The sequence below is a fragment of the Peromyscus eremicus genome, unplaced genomic scaffold, assembly GCF_949786415.1.
Source record: "Peromyscus eremicus unplaced genomic scaffold, PerEre_H2_v1 PerEre#2#chrX_unloc_1, whole genome shotgun sequence".
In the NCBI taxonomy this organism is placed as follows: domain Eukaryota; kingdom Metazoa; phylum Chordata; class Mammalia; order Rodentia; family Cricetidae; genus Peromyscus; species Peromyscus eremicus.
In genome coordinates this window covers 4,062,382-4,080,953 of record NW_026734288.1, presented here as the reverse complement: position 1 = coordinate 4,080,953, position 18,572 = coordinate 4,062,382, and positions in this window count along the sequence as shown.

Genomic DNA, 18,572 nt, shown 5'->3' with positions numbered 1-18,572 from the left:
AACCCTATTTATGTAAACAACTTGGTTAAGACTTTAGACATTACAGTTGTTTTCAGTTTTAAGGAAAAAAACTTGTTTTAAGTCTTTTTCATTGTAGATTGAAGTAAGTAAATTAGTAATAGCAGTGAGATTTATTTTGTGGGGTCTATTTTTGTCCAACTTCATATGGTGATCAACATAACATTACAGACTTGCACAAGAAAGACATTTCTAACACAGCTGTCTCCTTGATGCTGAAATAAAATTAGTTGTAATATTAAATCAGTAAAATACCATCCTTTCAGATTGTAAACATATTTTCCTTGAAAGATAATCTGAAGTAGGAGAAATTGAATGATAAATCCTATTTGCAAATGCAAATGATACATTGCTATCTTTTTTTTCCCCTTTTATTGCATGTGAATGTATTTAGGTTATTCTGAGGACCAAACATTTGTTCATAGCAGTTTCTCAGATCAACAAATGAACGTGAGAGAATATCTTGAATGTCAGTTATCAGTCATGAATATATATGAATTCATGATCTTTATGTGTCAGTCTCCTGAGTACAAGTCAAAGGGTACATGATTTACTTCCAATAATTTTTATTTTCTCAAAATATTTTAACAATGTTAATGTTAAAATAATTAATAGAGAATATAAAAACATTAAATACTTATGTGTGTATCCAAAGAAACATTTTCATCTCTTTGGAAGAGATTTAATAATTTAAGTTAATGAGTAATCAACTGAATATTTTACAAAAGAACTTGATGTACTGTGTATGTGTAAATATTATTTAAGGTTCCATGCATCTTTATGTCCTCAACATTTATCCATTTGGCATAATATCTTGAAGTACTTCCTTCAAAGAAAATTATAGAGGTGCCAGATAATGTAATAGCAGTGACATTTACTTAAAAAAAATCTGGGGTCTGTGTATGTGTGTGTATGTGTGTGTGTGTGTGTGTGTGTGTGTGTGTGTGTGTGTGTGTGATGTGACTATGGGTTTTTAGGCCATGACAGAAATGTGAAGAATAGAAGACAACATTGAGGGGTCTACTTTTGTCCATCTTCATATGGTGATCAAGATGAGGTCACAACCTTGTACAAGACAGACATTTCTAACAGAGCTGTCTTATTGATGCTGAAATGAGATTAGCTGAATATTAAAACAGTAAAATATTGGTTTTTTTCTGATCGAAAACCTTTTCTTTTAAAGATAATGGAAAATAGGAGACATTGACTAATAAATACACTTTGTGAATAAAAATGATATAATCACATTTCTTTTTGTCTTTTTCTTGCATGTTGAATGAGTTAGTTTATTCTTAGGACCAAACATTTTTTCATAACACTTTATCCAAACAACAAATGAATTTCAGAGAGTAGTTTCTGTGAGTAAAGTGGTTGCTGCTAAGCCTGATGTCCTGAGTTCATACTCTAGGAACCCATATCACTTCTTCAACTCTTTCTCTGATTTCTACATTTCTAGTGTGGCATACAGACACTCACATGCCAGCACCTACATAAATAATTTCAAAACACAAATAGGTACCATTGAGATAACTGGCAACCAAGTGATTCCCTGGCTTCTTTCTTTGGAACTCACATAGGATGAATAGATAGCAGACACATAAGTTGTCCTCTCACTGCTACATACACATCAGAGCAAAGAATAGCATCAGTACATTCTGGATTTCATTTTTCAGGATGCCTTTCTCTGAGCATCAATACATCCTGGACTCCATCTCCCAGGATAGATTTCTCTACAACATCACTACATAAGGACTTCATTTCCAGTATGCCTTTCTCTAGAGCATCAGTACATTCTGGACTTCATTTCCCAGGATGCCTTTCTCTGCTGTGGGATGTTCTGTATGGCAAATGTGTTGCTAATTAGTCAATAAATAAAACACTGATTGGCCATTGGCTAGGCAGGAAGTGTAGGTGGAACAAGGAGGAGAATAAAGCTGGGAAGTGGAAGGCTGAGTCAGAGAGACACTGCCAGCCGCCATGATGAAAAACAGCATGTGAAGATGCCGGTAAGCCACGAGCCATGTGGCAAGGTATAGATTAATAGAAATGGATTAATTTAAGCTGTAAGAGCAGTTAGCAAGAAGCCTGCCACGGCCATACAGTTTGTAACCAATATAAGTCTCTGTGTTTACTTGGTTGGGTCTGAGGCTGTGGGACTGGCAGGTGAGAGAGATTTGCCCTGACTGTGGGCCAGGCAAGAAAACTCTAGCTACAAATGGCATCCAATGTGGTGGCAAGAGTTTCCACCTAAAACCTGAGGAAAAAAAGCTTCTAAAACGGAGCTAAAAACAGTTCCTAATTGTCTCTCTCAAATGAGCAGCAGCTGCCGGTTTAAGCTACTGGTGGGTTACTAGCGTGTGCGCTCGACCTGCAGTTTGGCAGAAATGAGGCCTCTGCAAGTGGCACATTAAGCTGCATGGTGGATTTACCTTTGCTAGTACAAAACAAAAAAAAAGAGGTTTCTGGGCTACACGCTGCTTGAATAAAAGCATAGACGACGATAGCTCCCAGAGCTAGTGGTAAAGTACCAAGGCCATGTTGGGAAGCTGAGTTGGGTGGAGCCAACAGCCACAGCTGCTGCAATTTAAAGCAATAGATTCACAATAAGACAGATTCAGATGTAATAGTTTACAATGTGTGTAAAAATGTACATAGGCTTGAAAGAGAAAGAAAAAGGAATATATACAGTTATATAAAGACATAAATAGTTTTTAAAAATAAAGTCTTTAAAGAGAAAGTAAAGGTAGTATAAAAATAAGCCACGTAAAAATGAATATTACACAGAGAATCTGGATTGTGTTGTCTTTGGGATTTTTAACTGCAGAAAAACATTTGATTGTAAAAGCTGTTGAGTTATGCCAAAATGTATATTTTAAAGGTACCTTGACTTCAAAATTTGGATATAACGATATATTGCTTTGGAAAGGAGACTCTGCTTTTGTTCCTACAGAAAGCCAGAGGCTATGGATTTGTTCAAGATTAAGATACATCAGGTTTGACCAGCCAAGACCCCCTGAAAGGTCTCCGATGACACCATGGACCAGATGATCCAACATCCAGAATGATTTCAAGGCAACTGGCTCAGACGATACAGCCTCACGGACTACTCCATGATCCTAAAATTTTCTTTATGTCCCCATAAGATACAGCGCCCCCCTCCAGCAGAAAGTAGTAAGAGAAGCTACGCCCAAATTCCCAAATTATGTGTAATTATACTTTGTTAAGGTTAAAACCTTCCTTTTTGAAAAAAAAAAGGGGGCGGGGGAAGTGCTGTGGGATGTTCTGTGTGGCAAATGTGTTGCTAATTAGTCAATAAATAAAACACTGATTGGCCACTGGCTAGGCAGGAAGTGTAGGCAGAACAAGGAGGAGAATAAAGCTGGGAAGTGGAAGGCTGAGTCAGAGAGACACTGCCAGCCGCCATGATGACAAACAGCATGTGAAGAGGCTGGTAAGCCACAAGCCATGTGGCAAGGTATAAATGAATAGAAATGGATTAATTTAAGCTGTAAGAACAGTTAGCAAGAAGCCTGCCATGGCCATAAAGTTTGTAACCAATATAAGTCTCTGTGTTTACTTGGTTGGGTCTGAGGCTGTGGGACTGACAGGTGAGAGAGATTTGCCCTGACCGTGGGCCAGGCAAGAAAACTCTAGCTACATTTCTCTCTACAGCATCAGTACATTGTGAACTTTATTTCTCAGAAAGCCTTTCTCTATATCATCACTACATGCTGGACTCTATTTTGCAGGCTGCTTTTCTCTATTGCATGAGTCCATTCTGGACTTCATTTCCCAGGAAGCTTGTCTAGAGAATCACTACATTTCAGACTTCATTTCCCAGGATGCCTTTTCTCTATAGCATTAGTGCATTTTGAACTTCATTACCAAGATTCCTTTCTCTAGAGAATCACCATTTGAACTTCATTTCCCAGCATTTCTATCTCTACAGCTTCACTTCAAGTGGGATTACATTTTTCAGGATGACATTCTCTACAACATCACTATATGTGGACTTCATTTCCCAGGATATTTTTCTCTATAGCATCAGTACATTCTGGACTTCATTTCTCAGGATGCCTTTCACTCCAGCATCACTAAATTCTAGACTCCATTTCCCAGGATCCCTTTCTCTACAGCATCAGTACATTCTGGACTTCATTTCCCATGATGATTTTCTCTACAATATCACTACATTTCAGACTTCGTTTCCCAGGGATGACTTTCTCTATAGCATCACTAGGTTTGGTATTTTTTCCCGAGGAGGACTTTTTCTGCTACACCATGATGTTCTGACTTCATTTCTGAGAAGGCCTTTCTCCATAGCACCATGATATTGTGAATTTCATTTCCAAGGATACCTGTTTCTATAGTATCACTATGATGGACTTCATTTCCCAGGATACCTTTCTCCACAGCACCATGACATTTTGGACTCCAATTCCCAGGTATCCTGTGTCCCCAGGAGTTTCCCCTTTTCTTCAGCAGGTGTCCAGGCCCCTCAACAGGTGTAGGGCCTCAGCAGGTGACCCTGACCTTCTGTAGGGTTGTTGTGCCTCAGCAGTGTTAGGGTGGTGCTCGAGGTCAGGGGGCTAGGGTTAGGATTAAGGTTTATGGTTTTTTAGGGTTAGGATAATTCAGGGTTATGGGTTTTTATTTTTACTGTCCTGGGTGTAGGGTCCATATGTTAGGTTAGTTTTAAGTGTTAGGGTTAGATTTCAGGTCAGGGGTTATGGTCAGTGTGTTTTGGTTAGGGTTCAAGATTATGGGTTTCTAGGGTTAGGGTTAGGGGAATTTGTGATTATGGTTTTGGTTAGGGTTAGGATTAGTGTTTGGATTTAGGGTTAGTTGTTAGATTTAGGGTTAGTGCTTAGATTTAGGGTTATGGTAGATAAGTGTCCAGTTGAACACAAGTTTGAAATCTCTGCATTCAGTGCTTTAAATATGTGAGCCTTATCATTGTTTTTGTTTTTTGTTGTTGTTGCTATATTTTGAAACAGGAATTCTCCATGTAGTTTTGGTGCTTATCTTGGATCTCTCTCTGTAGACCAAGCTAGCCTTGAACTCACAGATATCTGCCTGGCTTTGCCTACCAAATGCTGGGAATAAAGGTGTGTGCCACCACTGCCTGGTAAATAATTACAAAGGCAATACACACTATGCTTGTATATAACACCAGAAAACATTGCACACAGTTACTAGTTCATGAGGCTTTATTTGTTGGACATGATTTCAAGTTTGGGTATTTTATACTCCATTGTAAAGAAATGACAATTAAATAGTTTTTACACATCTATGCATTTTGACAAACTTCTACAGTAGTATGGTTTCCTATGTTTCCTCAAAAGATTTCTCATGTCCAGAAAGTTAAAGATGCTTCACTTCAAGTCTGATGACCAAAGTTCAGTCACTAGGACACAGACAGTGAAATGAGGTTTCTGAAAACTACCATCTAACCATATGTACCCACATACATATAGTTAATAAATATATTTCTAAGATTATCAAGGAAAGGACTATAATCTTTGTTACTCCTCTTTGAATTTGCTATTCTACAATACTCTATCATTACTTTTATGACTTAATACTGTTTTAATTTCTCCATCTTTTTAATAGTGATGTTTTTAATTATCCAGTCTATGGAAAAAAACTCTACATCCCCAGTGGCCCCATACTAGCTACCTAAACTCCATATAAAAACCAAAATCTTTAAAGCTAGCATCCACAAATTTAAGAAAATATGTAGTATTTGTCTACCTGGATTAAGTCACTTAGGATAATTCTTTTCAGTTCCATCCATTTACATACAATATGTATAATAGCAAAAACAAATGAATTAATTTTTTAGCATATAACTTAACAAAGGTAAACCAAATGAAATAAATAATTTATCATGTCACATGTTCTGAAGTTGAACAGAAGGAACAATAAAAATAATTCAAGGTAGGAAATAAGATGGGTTCAAAACAGAATCCCACCAGAACATTAGAGAAAAACTAACACCAACACATTGCAAATTATAAAACAAAATGGAACAGTTCCATTTTAAGAACACTTGAAAATAATTATCTACTAGGATCAAGGTGGCTTCATCCAAGAGATGATAATGGGAATCAAAATAAGAAAATCAATACATGTAATATATTATTGGAGCAGACTATAAAAAAGTAACCAAATGATCCCTTTATTAAATGCAGAAAAGGCTTCTGACAAAACACAATATCTCTTCATTATAAAAATTCAATAGTAGGAGGATCATATCTGCATATAATAGATTGTGTTTATTGTAAGTATTTACCAACATAATCATTCTAAATAAAGAAAACTCAAAACAGTTCTTACATAATTGGCAACATAAAGGATACTTACACATTCCATACCTGTTCCACATTCTGCTTAAAGTCCTAAGTTTCAGTATAAGATAATATGAAGTTCAAGGTGGTACAGAGAGGAAAGAAAAAAGTCATAGTATCGTTTTACACATAATATTTATTCTACAAAAAAAAATCAAGATTCTTATGTGTGGTTCTAAGGTTATTGCTTGTCTCTCTTTCACCATTGTACTGAGTTTACTTCCATCATAACTGAAAAACTCTCTGGAATTTTTGTTTCCCAATTCATAGTGTCCCACTATCTCAAATCCCTTACTAAAGAATTATAGACACTTAATGAATGCTCTGACAAGGACCATCTTCCATAGTTATACTATTATTGCTTATCTAATGCAAAGTGGTGAGTCCTGAAATGATATAATCATGAACTAGACTAACATTCTGAAGTTTTATATAATTTGTTCATATATTTGAAAAAATACATATAAATACATAAGTGTAACAATTATCAAATGGAGGTTACATAATTGATTTGGTGATATGAGAAGAGTTGGAGGGAAAGTGACTGAGATAAGCTTGAAATGACATATTTATATTTACATTAAATTTACATTTAAAAATAATTTGTAAATTCACATGTAAACTTCTGATATCTTTCTTTGAAATAGAATACTACATTTCAGTCTACTTTGAAAATATAAATTTTATTCAGTAGGCCATTTATCAATTTGTTGTTTTTCAGGGGACAGAGTTTCTCTGTGTAATTGCCCTGGCTGTCCTAGATCTTTCTCTGTAGTCCAAGCTGGCCTTGAACTCACAGATATTAGCCTGCCTCTGCCTCCTGAGTTCTGAGAATAAAGACTCTGTGTCCTGAGTACTGGGACTAAAGGCATGTACCACCACCACTCAGCTTGATTTTTTTGTTTTTGAATCCAAACATATTAGATCCCTTTGGAAAAAAGAGATTGTAACGCACTCTGGCCACTATTCATATTCTGCATTCAAGTCAGTTAAGAACACTTTAAGAAAAAGCCAGACTGTGATTCACATTGATGGGCCAACTGGGATGGTTCTATCAGTTAGTTATGTTAGGACAGGATATATTGAGGCCAAGATTAACATTTGCCTTGCTGACAATTAGCTTTACAGTGGAGAAACACATCCATTTTTTTGTCACCCTGGTCCAGTTTTGCTGAGTTATATTTTGGTACTCTTTTTTTCCCTGGACATATAATTTACTTTTCTCACTGCTTTCTTTTTTTTTATGACAGAATCTGTAACCATGTAGCCCTGATTAGCTTGGAAATGAATATGTAGATCAGGCTGGCCTCATACCCACAGAGATGCACCTGCCACTGCCTTCCAAATGTTGAGATGAAAGGCCAGTCTTTTATCAATTTGAGATATCCTAGGTATCTGAAGAAATGAAAGGCCTAAAGAATTATTAATGGGATTGTGGACATTTTTGAAACATTCTCTAAACAGGGGGATAAGGATATTTGCTTTTCATGATCATTTTATTTTTTTCTTTTTAATAATGACTCTTCTTCAAAAACTACATATTAACATGTATTAATAATCATTAATCATAGAAAATTGATATATGCTATTTTTCATTTTAATAATTTTAACATTTATCTGTTTGGAAAATATTTTTTTTTCAGAGAGAGTTTCTCTGTGTAATTGTGGTGCCTGTCCTGGATCTTACTCTTTAGGCCAGGCTGGCCTTCAACTCACAAAGATCTGCCTGACTCTGCCTCCAAAGTGCTAGGTTTAAAGTCATGCACCACAACCACTACCTGGTTGGAAGGGATATTTTGTTCTAAATTGGTAATGCATTTCCAAGTGGACAGGATATTTTTAATAATGGCTAAGAGTTTCATTTCATATTTTAACAATTATGTTTACAATTGATGCTTAAATGACATTCTTAAAGAGGACCCTTTAAAATATTACATATTATGAAATACAAGTTCATGATATGGACTTCTCCATGTCCATCATGTTTGGACATTAATTCCTTATGGAAGAAATGCTGAAGATTTATGATACATCTTTTTGCTACTTTCCACATATTGGTATCATTTTATGAAAAAGCTTCTATAATATTTTTGTCTAATTCTACAGTTAGATAATAATTGCCTTTTATTTCTTCTAGCTCTGTTTTGTTATTTCATTAAGGAGTTGTTTCCAAAAGAGTATACTCAGGATACTTGCCAAAGAGAAATATCTGAACAGTTTGGATGTAATAGCCTTGGTGAATTACTCATAAGGAAGTTCTGGGCATGTAGATCTGACAATGAGGACCCTGAATCATGTGCTGATGGAAATGATCTTCATCCAGCACCCATCACTGACATTCCTGACAGAATAGATGAAGGAGTTCCAGCTTCTCCTCAAAAAGGTAACTCTGTGTCATTTCCATTCAGATCCTGCCATTTCCTGTCAAATATTCAAAATGACTCAAGCCACACTAGAGGGAAACAACCAAAATCCAAAGCATGTAGACAGTATTTCACTGACCCTTCAAAATTTGAGAGGAATCCAAGATTCAGTGTTGGACAAAAATGTAAGAAATTTGGGAGGAGTTACAGGGGAAGTTCAGACCTCCTTAGAATTAATGTGGTTCATACTGGAGAAAAATTGTACAAATGTAAAATGTGTGGAAAGTTGTTTTCTATATTATCAATACTTAAGGAGCATTATAAAATCCATATGACAAAAAAATCATACAAATATGCAGAGCATGACATGTTCCTCTTACATGCACCAAAATATAGAGGTCATTGTAAAATTCACACTGAAGAGAAGGCTTTCAAATGTACTGAGTATGGCAAGTCCTTTGCTAGTGGGTTTTCTCTTCATCTTCCTCAGAGAACCAATACTTGAGAAAAACTTTTTATATGTGAAGCATGTGGCAAGTATTTTCCTCAGAGTTCAACACTTCATATTCATCAGAGGATCCATACAGGAGAGAAATTATACAAATGTAAAGAATGTGGCAAGTCATTTAACATGGCCTCAAATTTCCAAGTTCATCAGAGAATACCCAGTGGAGATAAACATTACAAGTGTAATATATGTGATAAGTCATTTACTCGAAGTTTAACATTTCAAGTTCATAAAAGAATACAAACTGGAGAGAAACTTAACAAATGTAAGGTATGTGGAAAGGCCTTTACTCGTAGCTCAACACTTAAAGTTCATCAAAGAATACACACTGGAGAAAAAACCTTAGAAATGTAATGTATGTGGAAAAGCCTTTACTCACAGTACAACACTAAAAGTTCATCAAAGAATACACAATGGAGAAAAACCTTACAAATGTTCAGATTGTGACAAGTCTTTTAAAAGAGCTCAGGTCTTCAAGTTCATAAAAGAATACACACTGGAGAAAAACCTTACAGATGTAAAGAATGTGGCAAGTCATTTAAAAATGCATCAAATTTTCAAGCTCACCAGAATATCCACACTGGAGATAAACCTTACAAATGTAATGTATGTAGAAAATCTTTATTTTAGGAGGAAAACTTAAAGGTCATCAAAGAATACACACTGGAGAAAAACCTTACAAATGTTCAGATTGTGAAAAGTCATTCACTGATACCTCAACACTGGTGGTTCATAAAAGAATTCACACTGGAGAAAAACCTAACAAATGTAATGTATGTGGAAAGGCCTTTACTCAGAGCACAACACTAAAAGTTCATCAAAGAATACATACTGGAGAGAAACCTTACAGATATCATGTATGTGGAAAATCCTTCACTTAAGCTCAAAAATTAAAGTTCATCAAAGAATACACAGTGGAGAGAAACCTTACAAATTTAATGTATGTGAAAAAACCTTTACTCAGAGCGCAACGCTAAATGTTCATCAAAGAATACATACTGGAGAGAAACCTTACAAATGTGAAGAATGTGGAAAGTCCTTTAGGCAGATCTCAATTCTACAAAGACATCACAATATCCACAAAGGAGAGAAAATTTACAAATGAAAAGAATGTGACAAATCTTTTACCAGGGACTGAACACTTCAAGTTTATCAAAGAATCCATAATGGAGAAAAAAGCTACAAATATACAGATTGTGGCTGGTCTTTTGCCCATGATTCAAGTGTTCAAGGCCTTAACAGCCCATTGAATGCAGAATCCTTAAAATTGTAATGAATGTGTTATGTGTTATGTCTTTTTCTCATGGATAATTTCTGCAAAAACTCACTAAAACCATACATTAGAGAAAGCTTACAAATATAAAGCATGTGGGAAAACCTTATCTGGGTTCTTAAATCTTGAAGATTATCACATAATCCATACTAGAGGGAACCTATACAATATTAAGAATGTGGCAAGTGTTATGGAGTCCTCAGGTATTCTTGCCTAACAGAGCATAATTATCAGGAAGAAACTTAACAAATGTACAGAATTAAAAATAATTTTTTTTACAGGAAGTTCAAAATTTAGAGCATGTCTGAAAATTCATGAAAGAAACAAACTCAATTGGTAATTATTGCCCCAGTACTCATACAATAAAAGCATTCTTTATAATGTGAGTAGTGAAAGGTAACTTTAGCAAATGTTCTAACCTTAATACATGTCAGATGAGTGACATCAGAAAGCCCTATGCATGGTCTGATTTTATAAACATTTTACCAAGAAATAAAATTTATGTTCACAAAAATATTTGGAAAACAATCTACATATATAGCAATGTATCAAACTGAATTACATAATAATCATGTTATAAAATGATATAGGATTAATTTGACAACAGAAAAAACATAATAATTAAAAATGTGAAGTCTTATGCCAGGATCATTTTATGAATAACTATATCAAGTCAAATTCACTAGATAATTTTCTGTATATTTTATGGTTCAGGATATCGATCTGAGACTGCTGTAACTTTTTTACAAATATTTTTGTGTGGCTAATATTTGAGATTTTATATAATATAATATATTGTTTTGAACCCTAAATTAGTCCCCAATGTTTCTCAGTTATCAATAAATATAATAAAACTTGTGTTCAATTTCTGATGCTTTGGGATGTTGGGTATTCATTTTTACACTGATGTGTAGTTAATTCCAGTTACCGCATTACAGAAAATGTTCAAAAAACATGTCATGAAAATATAAAGCAAATTGTTTTAGGAAAAGTATAACAGATTTAATCATTGGAAGTATATATGGAGCTCACAATAGAGCTCAGTTGGTTTGTGAGTGAACTAGAGCTGTTTACATAAGCAGAACTAAATCAAGGATCATAGATATAGACACACACACACAAAGGCAAACAAACTTTCCCTCATCACATAAGGCTTGGAACACTACAAATCCTCCTGTGATCTCATGAGGATGATAATAGCTGGGGCAAAAACTCTCCACCATAATTTGATTTTTTTCAGATATTTAGGCCTAAACAATTCAAGGCTAAAGAGACTGTAAGGAATGAGAGGAGTGAAGCATGAGTATGTGCATGGCTTCAGATATTAACCCTGCCTTTCTATTATCACCATGCAGTAAATCTTTAACTCTATTTGAATGTAGGTATTACTGACAAAAAGCTTCTAAGGTATTGTTGTTTCACCTGAGAGAGCACAGATCACCTAATCCCAGTTTTTCTTTGGGTCCCAGTGTCATATCTCCCTGTATTATCTTCCTTATCACACAAGGCCACTTAGATCTATCACTGGGGACATACTGGACAGGAAAGCTATAGAGAAATTGTCTCTATTTAAATGGAGAAGCAATTATTTGAGCATTTGCAAAGAATCATATTCATAATTTCTCATTAAGAAAGAAAATTACCTAATTATTAAGGACTAATGAGCCTGAGATTAGAATTTCTGTAATAAAATTTTATAGACAGAAATGAACAATAACAACTGTCTGCAAATTCTACCTATTCTTAGAATACATGGAAGTAAATACTATATTAGTCCCCATATAAGCAAATAACTTGAAACTAGTTTTCAAAACTGGAAAGATAACTTATTTAAAGCAGAAATTATTTCTTCAATGCCTGATCGATCTCACAGTTTTGTTCATGTACATGTGAATTTTTCAACTTGAGGAAAATTTATTTTAACAAACATAGTGTATTACGTTCATTAATGTAATACGAAATGTACATCTAAGATAGAAAATTATCCACACTATTTAACTATTCCCCATTACTTTACCCCTAGAAAAAAATTATTTAGATCTTTTATACCTGAGTCATAATGGTTGATTTCACTAGAAAAGACTTCTTGAAAAAATTTTTACTGAACTAACATGCACAATACTGATGCAGCCATATCAGATGGGTAGGGCAAAAGTCAGAAAGCCTTCACAGCTGTTTGAAGAAGATCTAGAAAACCTGAGCACTATAATGGCTGCCATGATATTTTTTGGTTTTGAGCTCTATGTGTTGCTTACTTTGGGACTTCTAATGTTTGTACAATTTGGGTATATTGGATTGCTGGAAAATTTCTTATGCATGATTTATGCCTTCTCCTAAGATTTCTGCTTCTAAGCTTTCACAGTAAAGTCCTGAGCACATTATACCTTTGAATTTTAGGGAGAGAGCTTTACCTAGTTCACTGTCCTACTTATACCTTGGAGATTGTGACACATATATAGAAGCCAGAAATCTCTTTATGAGGACATGCAATATTCTTAAAACATTCTTAAAACATACTCAAGAACAACATAATCAAACCAAAGTAAACATAAAGGTCCACAAGATTCGGTGGGCTGAGGAGTTGGCCACAGATCAGATTGCAAGCCCCTTTGCACTGTACACTCAGGCAATTACATGGCACATGAAGCAATATAGTAAAAATTATGAAAAGTTATTCTGTCCCACACAGAAACTCATATTTGTGGGCAAAGACTGATGTGAAAAAATGATAAAAGGATGAGGTATCACAACCTCCTTTTCTTAGAAAAGTTAGCTCATGAAGAGCCATTGTACTGTCTATGACCAAGGAAGGAAAGAAGTCAGGATTAGACATAAAAAAAAATTCTATAAGGATACAAAATATTTATTTTGAATATTTAAAAATATAAAATGTTTATTGGCTTATGCCAGAAATTGAATAATGACTGCAGCAACTTTGGCTGGGGGAATTTTCTTGGGCACTCTGACTATGAAGAGTTAATAATACACTGCTGGTAATATGGAAATTTTCCCAGCCAGGCTTGGAAATTTCATATTGGTCTAGAGTCCTTAAAGCCATAAAAGCTACCAGCCTGAGAGCAGACTGTCATATGCCTCTAGATTTGTATAAACTGGGTTATAGAGTTGATGAGGAAAATTGATTGTAAAAGATAATGGTTTATCAATAATGACTAAACATCAGGAAAAATGTTTGTGAAAGGTAACATTGTTTTGTTATGTTTCATCAATTTTGACAAAACTTTTTATTTTATTTTTTTATTTTTTGGTTTTTCGAGACAGGGTTTCTCTGTTTTGCTTTGCGCCTTTCCTGGAACTCACTTGGTAGCCCAGGGTGGCCTCGAACTCACAGAGATCTGCCTGGCTCTGCCTCCCGAGTGCTGGGATTAAAGGCATGCGCCACCACTGCCCGGCAATTTTGACAAAACTTTTAACCCCAGATGTTCAAGAGAAAATAGTTAAACTCATGTCCAAAAACATGATTTGATCTATGTTTTGGACCAATATGAATCTATTCTTGCCTACTGAATTCTATATAAACAAAGAATCACTCTGGTTGTGAGTCAGCCAGGCTGCAAGATTCTCTGGGTGATTATTCTTGTCTCAACCTAGCCATACCTACTCCTTTCCTCCTCTCTAAGACCTGGCCATAACCAGGGTAGATTGGTGGAAAAAAATTATTCTAAATGGCTATTGTAGTATAACAGAGGTATTGAATTTAACAAAAAAAAATATGCTATATTGTGAATGCATTATTTGTAGGACATTATTCAATATTAAACTACTACATACACAATATTTCCCATAACTCTGCTTCTAATCTCCTACTATTCATTATGTGTTTCTATCTATAAGTTCAAGTGCATTAAGCTAAATATAGGTTGTATAGAGTCAACCTCAGATTAGTGTTTCTACTTATGTGTGTGTATGTGTACATATGTCCATGTGTGATCTCACACCTGCTGATATAGTTACATAATGTAAGGAAATATTCAACCAAGCAACATTAAGTCACTGAAGATGGTCTGCTAAGTTCATTTTCTCTAAGAAAATTGCAGATGAAATATCAGCAAATGGATGAAAGGCTGATTTTGCCCCATGTTTCTCTTATTATTTGCCCCATGTAATTGTGAGAACATATATACAAAATGCTACTCATCTCATTGAAACTGTATGGTCTAAGTGAGACATATGCTACAATTCTGATTAGATCACAAAGGTATCATCTTCTGGATAAGGCCTTCCTTTGCTTATAACCTCCCAACAGTGGAACTTCTGAACACAGTGCACAAATGTTCAACTACTTAACATTTGAGTCTCTGTCAGAAATTCTGTATTCCAACCAAACAATTGGTAATGTTAACCAAATGATAATATCTGAAATGAGCAAGAAAACCTGTTTTGCTACTCTACATCGAAATTCTTTTTTCCATAATTTAATTGATGCATTAGTTAAGCAATCACTGTGAGGTTTTTTGGAGGAAGTTCCTTTTTTCTATTCTGAGCAATCCTTATTTTCTTATAGTATTTTTGTAAAGTTGAAGTGTCATGGGCTTTTCCTTGCCCTTCTCTGCACATCAATTGGTGCTGTATTTATTCAGATCATGTTTAGGCAGCTGTTTCTAAGACTAAATGAATATAAATCTGACATAAAAGAGATACAATCCACAGGAAATTCACTGAGCATCTGGCAAATAAATATTTCTTTTACAACTTTTATAATATTCTCTAAGACATGGGTACAGTCGTTGTTTTATAGATATGTCCATTGTGCCTAGAATCCACCACTATCATATTTAATTGGCTGTGGTTTTCTGTAGAGGACTTCATATGTTGTCAATAAAAAATTTATTTGATAAATTTTGTAGACTAAACTGACATGTAAGGATAAGCCCAAATGTTTTTTGATTATTAGCAACTGTAGTGGTTCAGAAAATTGATATTAGTAGAGACTACTCTAATAACCATGATTTCATTGACACTGAATAGATAGATAGGCTTCCAATACAAAGAGTGGTTTCTCTCTTTTTAAGCAGATATTAAGGCCAATTAAAATATAGTTTGCTGGGGAAAGTCTTCCTGTGCACTGTGAATATGTGTTGTTCCCATTGGTTAAAGAATAAGCTGATTTGGCCTTTGGCAAGTCAGCTTAGAGTCAAGCAGGAAATATAAGGTGGGAGATGGGAAAGAGAAAGATGGAGTCTGGAGAGATGCCAGCATGCCCCCCAAGGAACAACATGCCAGCAGATTGGTAAGCCCTGGAACATGTGGCAAAATATAGAAAAATAGAATTGAATTAATTTAAGATATACGAGCTACCTTATGTTGGAGAGGATGTGGAGCAAAGGGAACACTCCTCCACTGTTGGTGAGAATGCAAACTTGTACAGCCACTCTGGAAATCAGTATGGTGGTTTCTCAGAAAATTGGGAATAAGTCTCCTCAAGACCCAGTTATACCACTCTTGGGCATATACCCAAGGAATGCTCAATCTTACCACAAGGACACATGCTCAACTATGTTCATATCACCATTATTCATAATAGCAAGAACCTGGAAACAACCTAGATGCTCCCCAGCTGAAGAATAAATAAAGAAAATATGACACATATACACAATGTTATAAAACAATGATATCATGAAATTTGCAGGCAAATGGATGGATCTGGAAAATATCATCTTGAGTGAGGTATCCCAGACTCAGAAGGACAAACGTAGAATTTACTCACTCATAAGTGGATACTAAATGTGAGGGAAGGGATGGCCAGACTGCAACACACAACTCCAGAGAGGCTAGCTAACAGGAAAAGACTCTAGGAGGGACACATGGATGACCCTGCAAAGGAGAAGTGGATTAGAGCTACATAGTAGATTGGGTGGGGGGGAGTGGTATAGGGCAAGGAGTGGGGGATTAGAACATGAGGAGATGGGAGGGTCAAGCTGGAACAGGGCCAGAGTGGGAGGGCAGGGAGGAAGATACCATGATAAGTGAGGACATCATGGGAATAGGAAGAGGCAGGGTGCTGGGGAGGCTCTCAGGAATACAAAAGGTTGACCCCACCTTCGTCTGTTGGCAATGGTCTAGAGGGTTCCTAGACTTGTCTACTCTGGTGACCAGCCTAGCAAATAACCTAGCTGTCATCATACAGCCTTTATCCAGTGACTGATGGAGGCAGATACAGAGATGCACGGCCAGGCACCAGGCTGAGCTCTGGGAATCCAATTGATGAGAGAGAGGAGGGATTCTGCAGACAAGGGAAGTCAAAATCATGATGGGAGGATGTGCAGAGATGACTGGCAAAACTAGTAGAAACCCATGAACTATGGCTGTTGACTGTGGAGCCATCATGGGACCTGACTAGGCCCTCTGGATATGGAAGATGGTTATTTTGCTTGAACTGTTTGGGGTCACCCAGGCAAGGGGATCAGGATCTGTCCCTGGTCTATAGGCAGGCTTCTAGAATCTGGTGCCTGTGGTGTGACGTCTTGCACAGCCTTTGTGCCATGGGAAGGGGCTGGGACAGTCCTAGGCTCAGTTTGCTGGGCTCTGCTGATTCCCCATGGGAGACCTCAACTTGGGGAATGTGGGGACGCAGGGTGGCTTGGGAAAGATGGCTTGGGGTGGGAGGAGGTAGGAAGGAGGGTCTGTGAATAGTAGGTGGAGTGAGTAGAAAATTTCTTAATGAAGAAAAATGAAAAAAAATGGCCTAGGGAGATAGTTTAACAGTTAAAAGCAGCACCAGGTGTTGTTACATAGGAAACAGGTTAGACCTAACCATCTCCTGTAAATTTCTCCTGGCCTCTACAAGTACTCTGCACAGACACCTGGAGGCAAACATCCATATATATAAATTAAAATAAAGCTTTAAAATGAAATTCTCTGCAACGATGTCACAGCCCTGAGACAGACAGCAGGCAAGGCTAATTAAAATGATCTCCTTCCTGTTGCGCTCAGGTCACAAGACCTCCAACCAAGACCACCACAGAGCCATTATCCAATCAAAGCACACAGAGGTTTTCAATAACAAAACAAGCAAGCTTGGTCCACACCCTACATCTGACACAGTGAGCCAGAGCACTCACTTTAAGGGGTTTATATAAGAAAGGTTTACTTGCACCTTGGTATTGGACAATGAGGCTAGGGGTAAGGTAGTTCTTTAAAGTTACTGGCTGAACTATAAGCATGAGGTTACTGATGTCTAGCAGGTTTCAGGGTGTCTATAGAGACCTAATTTTTTACTACCTATGTTCTGCTTTTGTTAAACCCAAGATATACACACTGAGATTTATTGTTGCAGTCCTACTCTCCTCTGAGTTCAACTTCTGGTCAATTGAACCCATTACTGCCTATATCTTGTTTTGTAAAGTCCAGGATACTTAGATTTATTGTCCCAGCCTTAAAAGTTCAACTTCTGGTAACTTCTATAACTGCTGGTCAGCAAATACCTTTGGAAGAGGGGGAGAGGAACCGTCTCTCAAGATGGCTACTGATTTTTCCCTTTTTCTTCCCACCTTGAATGCTTATAAGATATTCTATGAAATCCACTTTCTACATAAATGGAGAGATTCATTCTATGCGTCCTGATCATGTAGAGAAGCTTTAATAGTACAGTTGTGGCTTTTTTTTTCACCTGTCTATGGAGAAAGGTGTGCTAGCTAACAATGGTGCTCGTAAATGCATTCTATCTGGCTCCATTACTCTCTCAGTATTAAACTTTCCATGGAGATTACTCTTTATAATTATTTAATTTGCCAAAATTTTGCTCTCAATTTCAGGAATAAAACTCCTTAAGCAATGGAACCATCATCCAGGTTTCTGATGGGAGAAAGACCTATTATCATGTTTGTGATCTTGTTTCTGCTTTTCTTTGCTGTTTGTCTGCAGTCCCTGTGACAACCAGGTAAAAAGTACCTTCTGTTCACCTGATGTCAGTGTGAAGTCACACAAATAACACTCTCTTTGTGTGTCTTTAAATAACTTTTTTTTGTTTGTTTTGTTTTTCGAGACAGGGTTTCTCTGTGTAGCTGCGCCTTTCCTGGAACTCACTTTGTAGACCAGGCTGG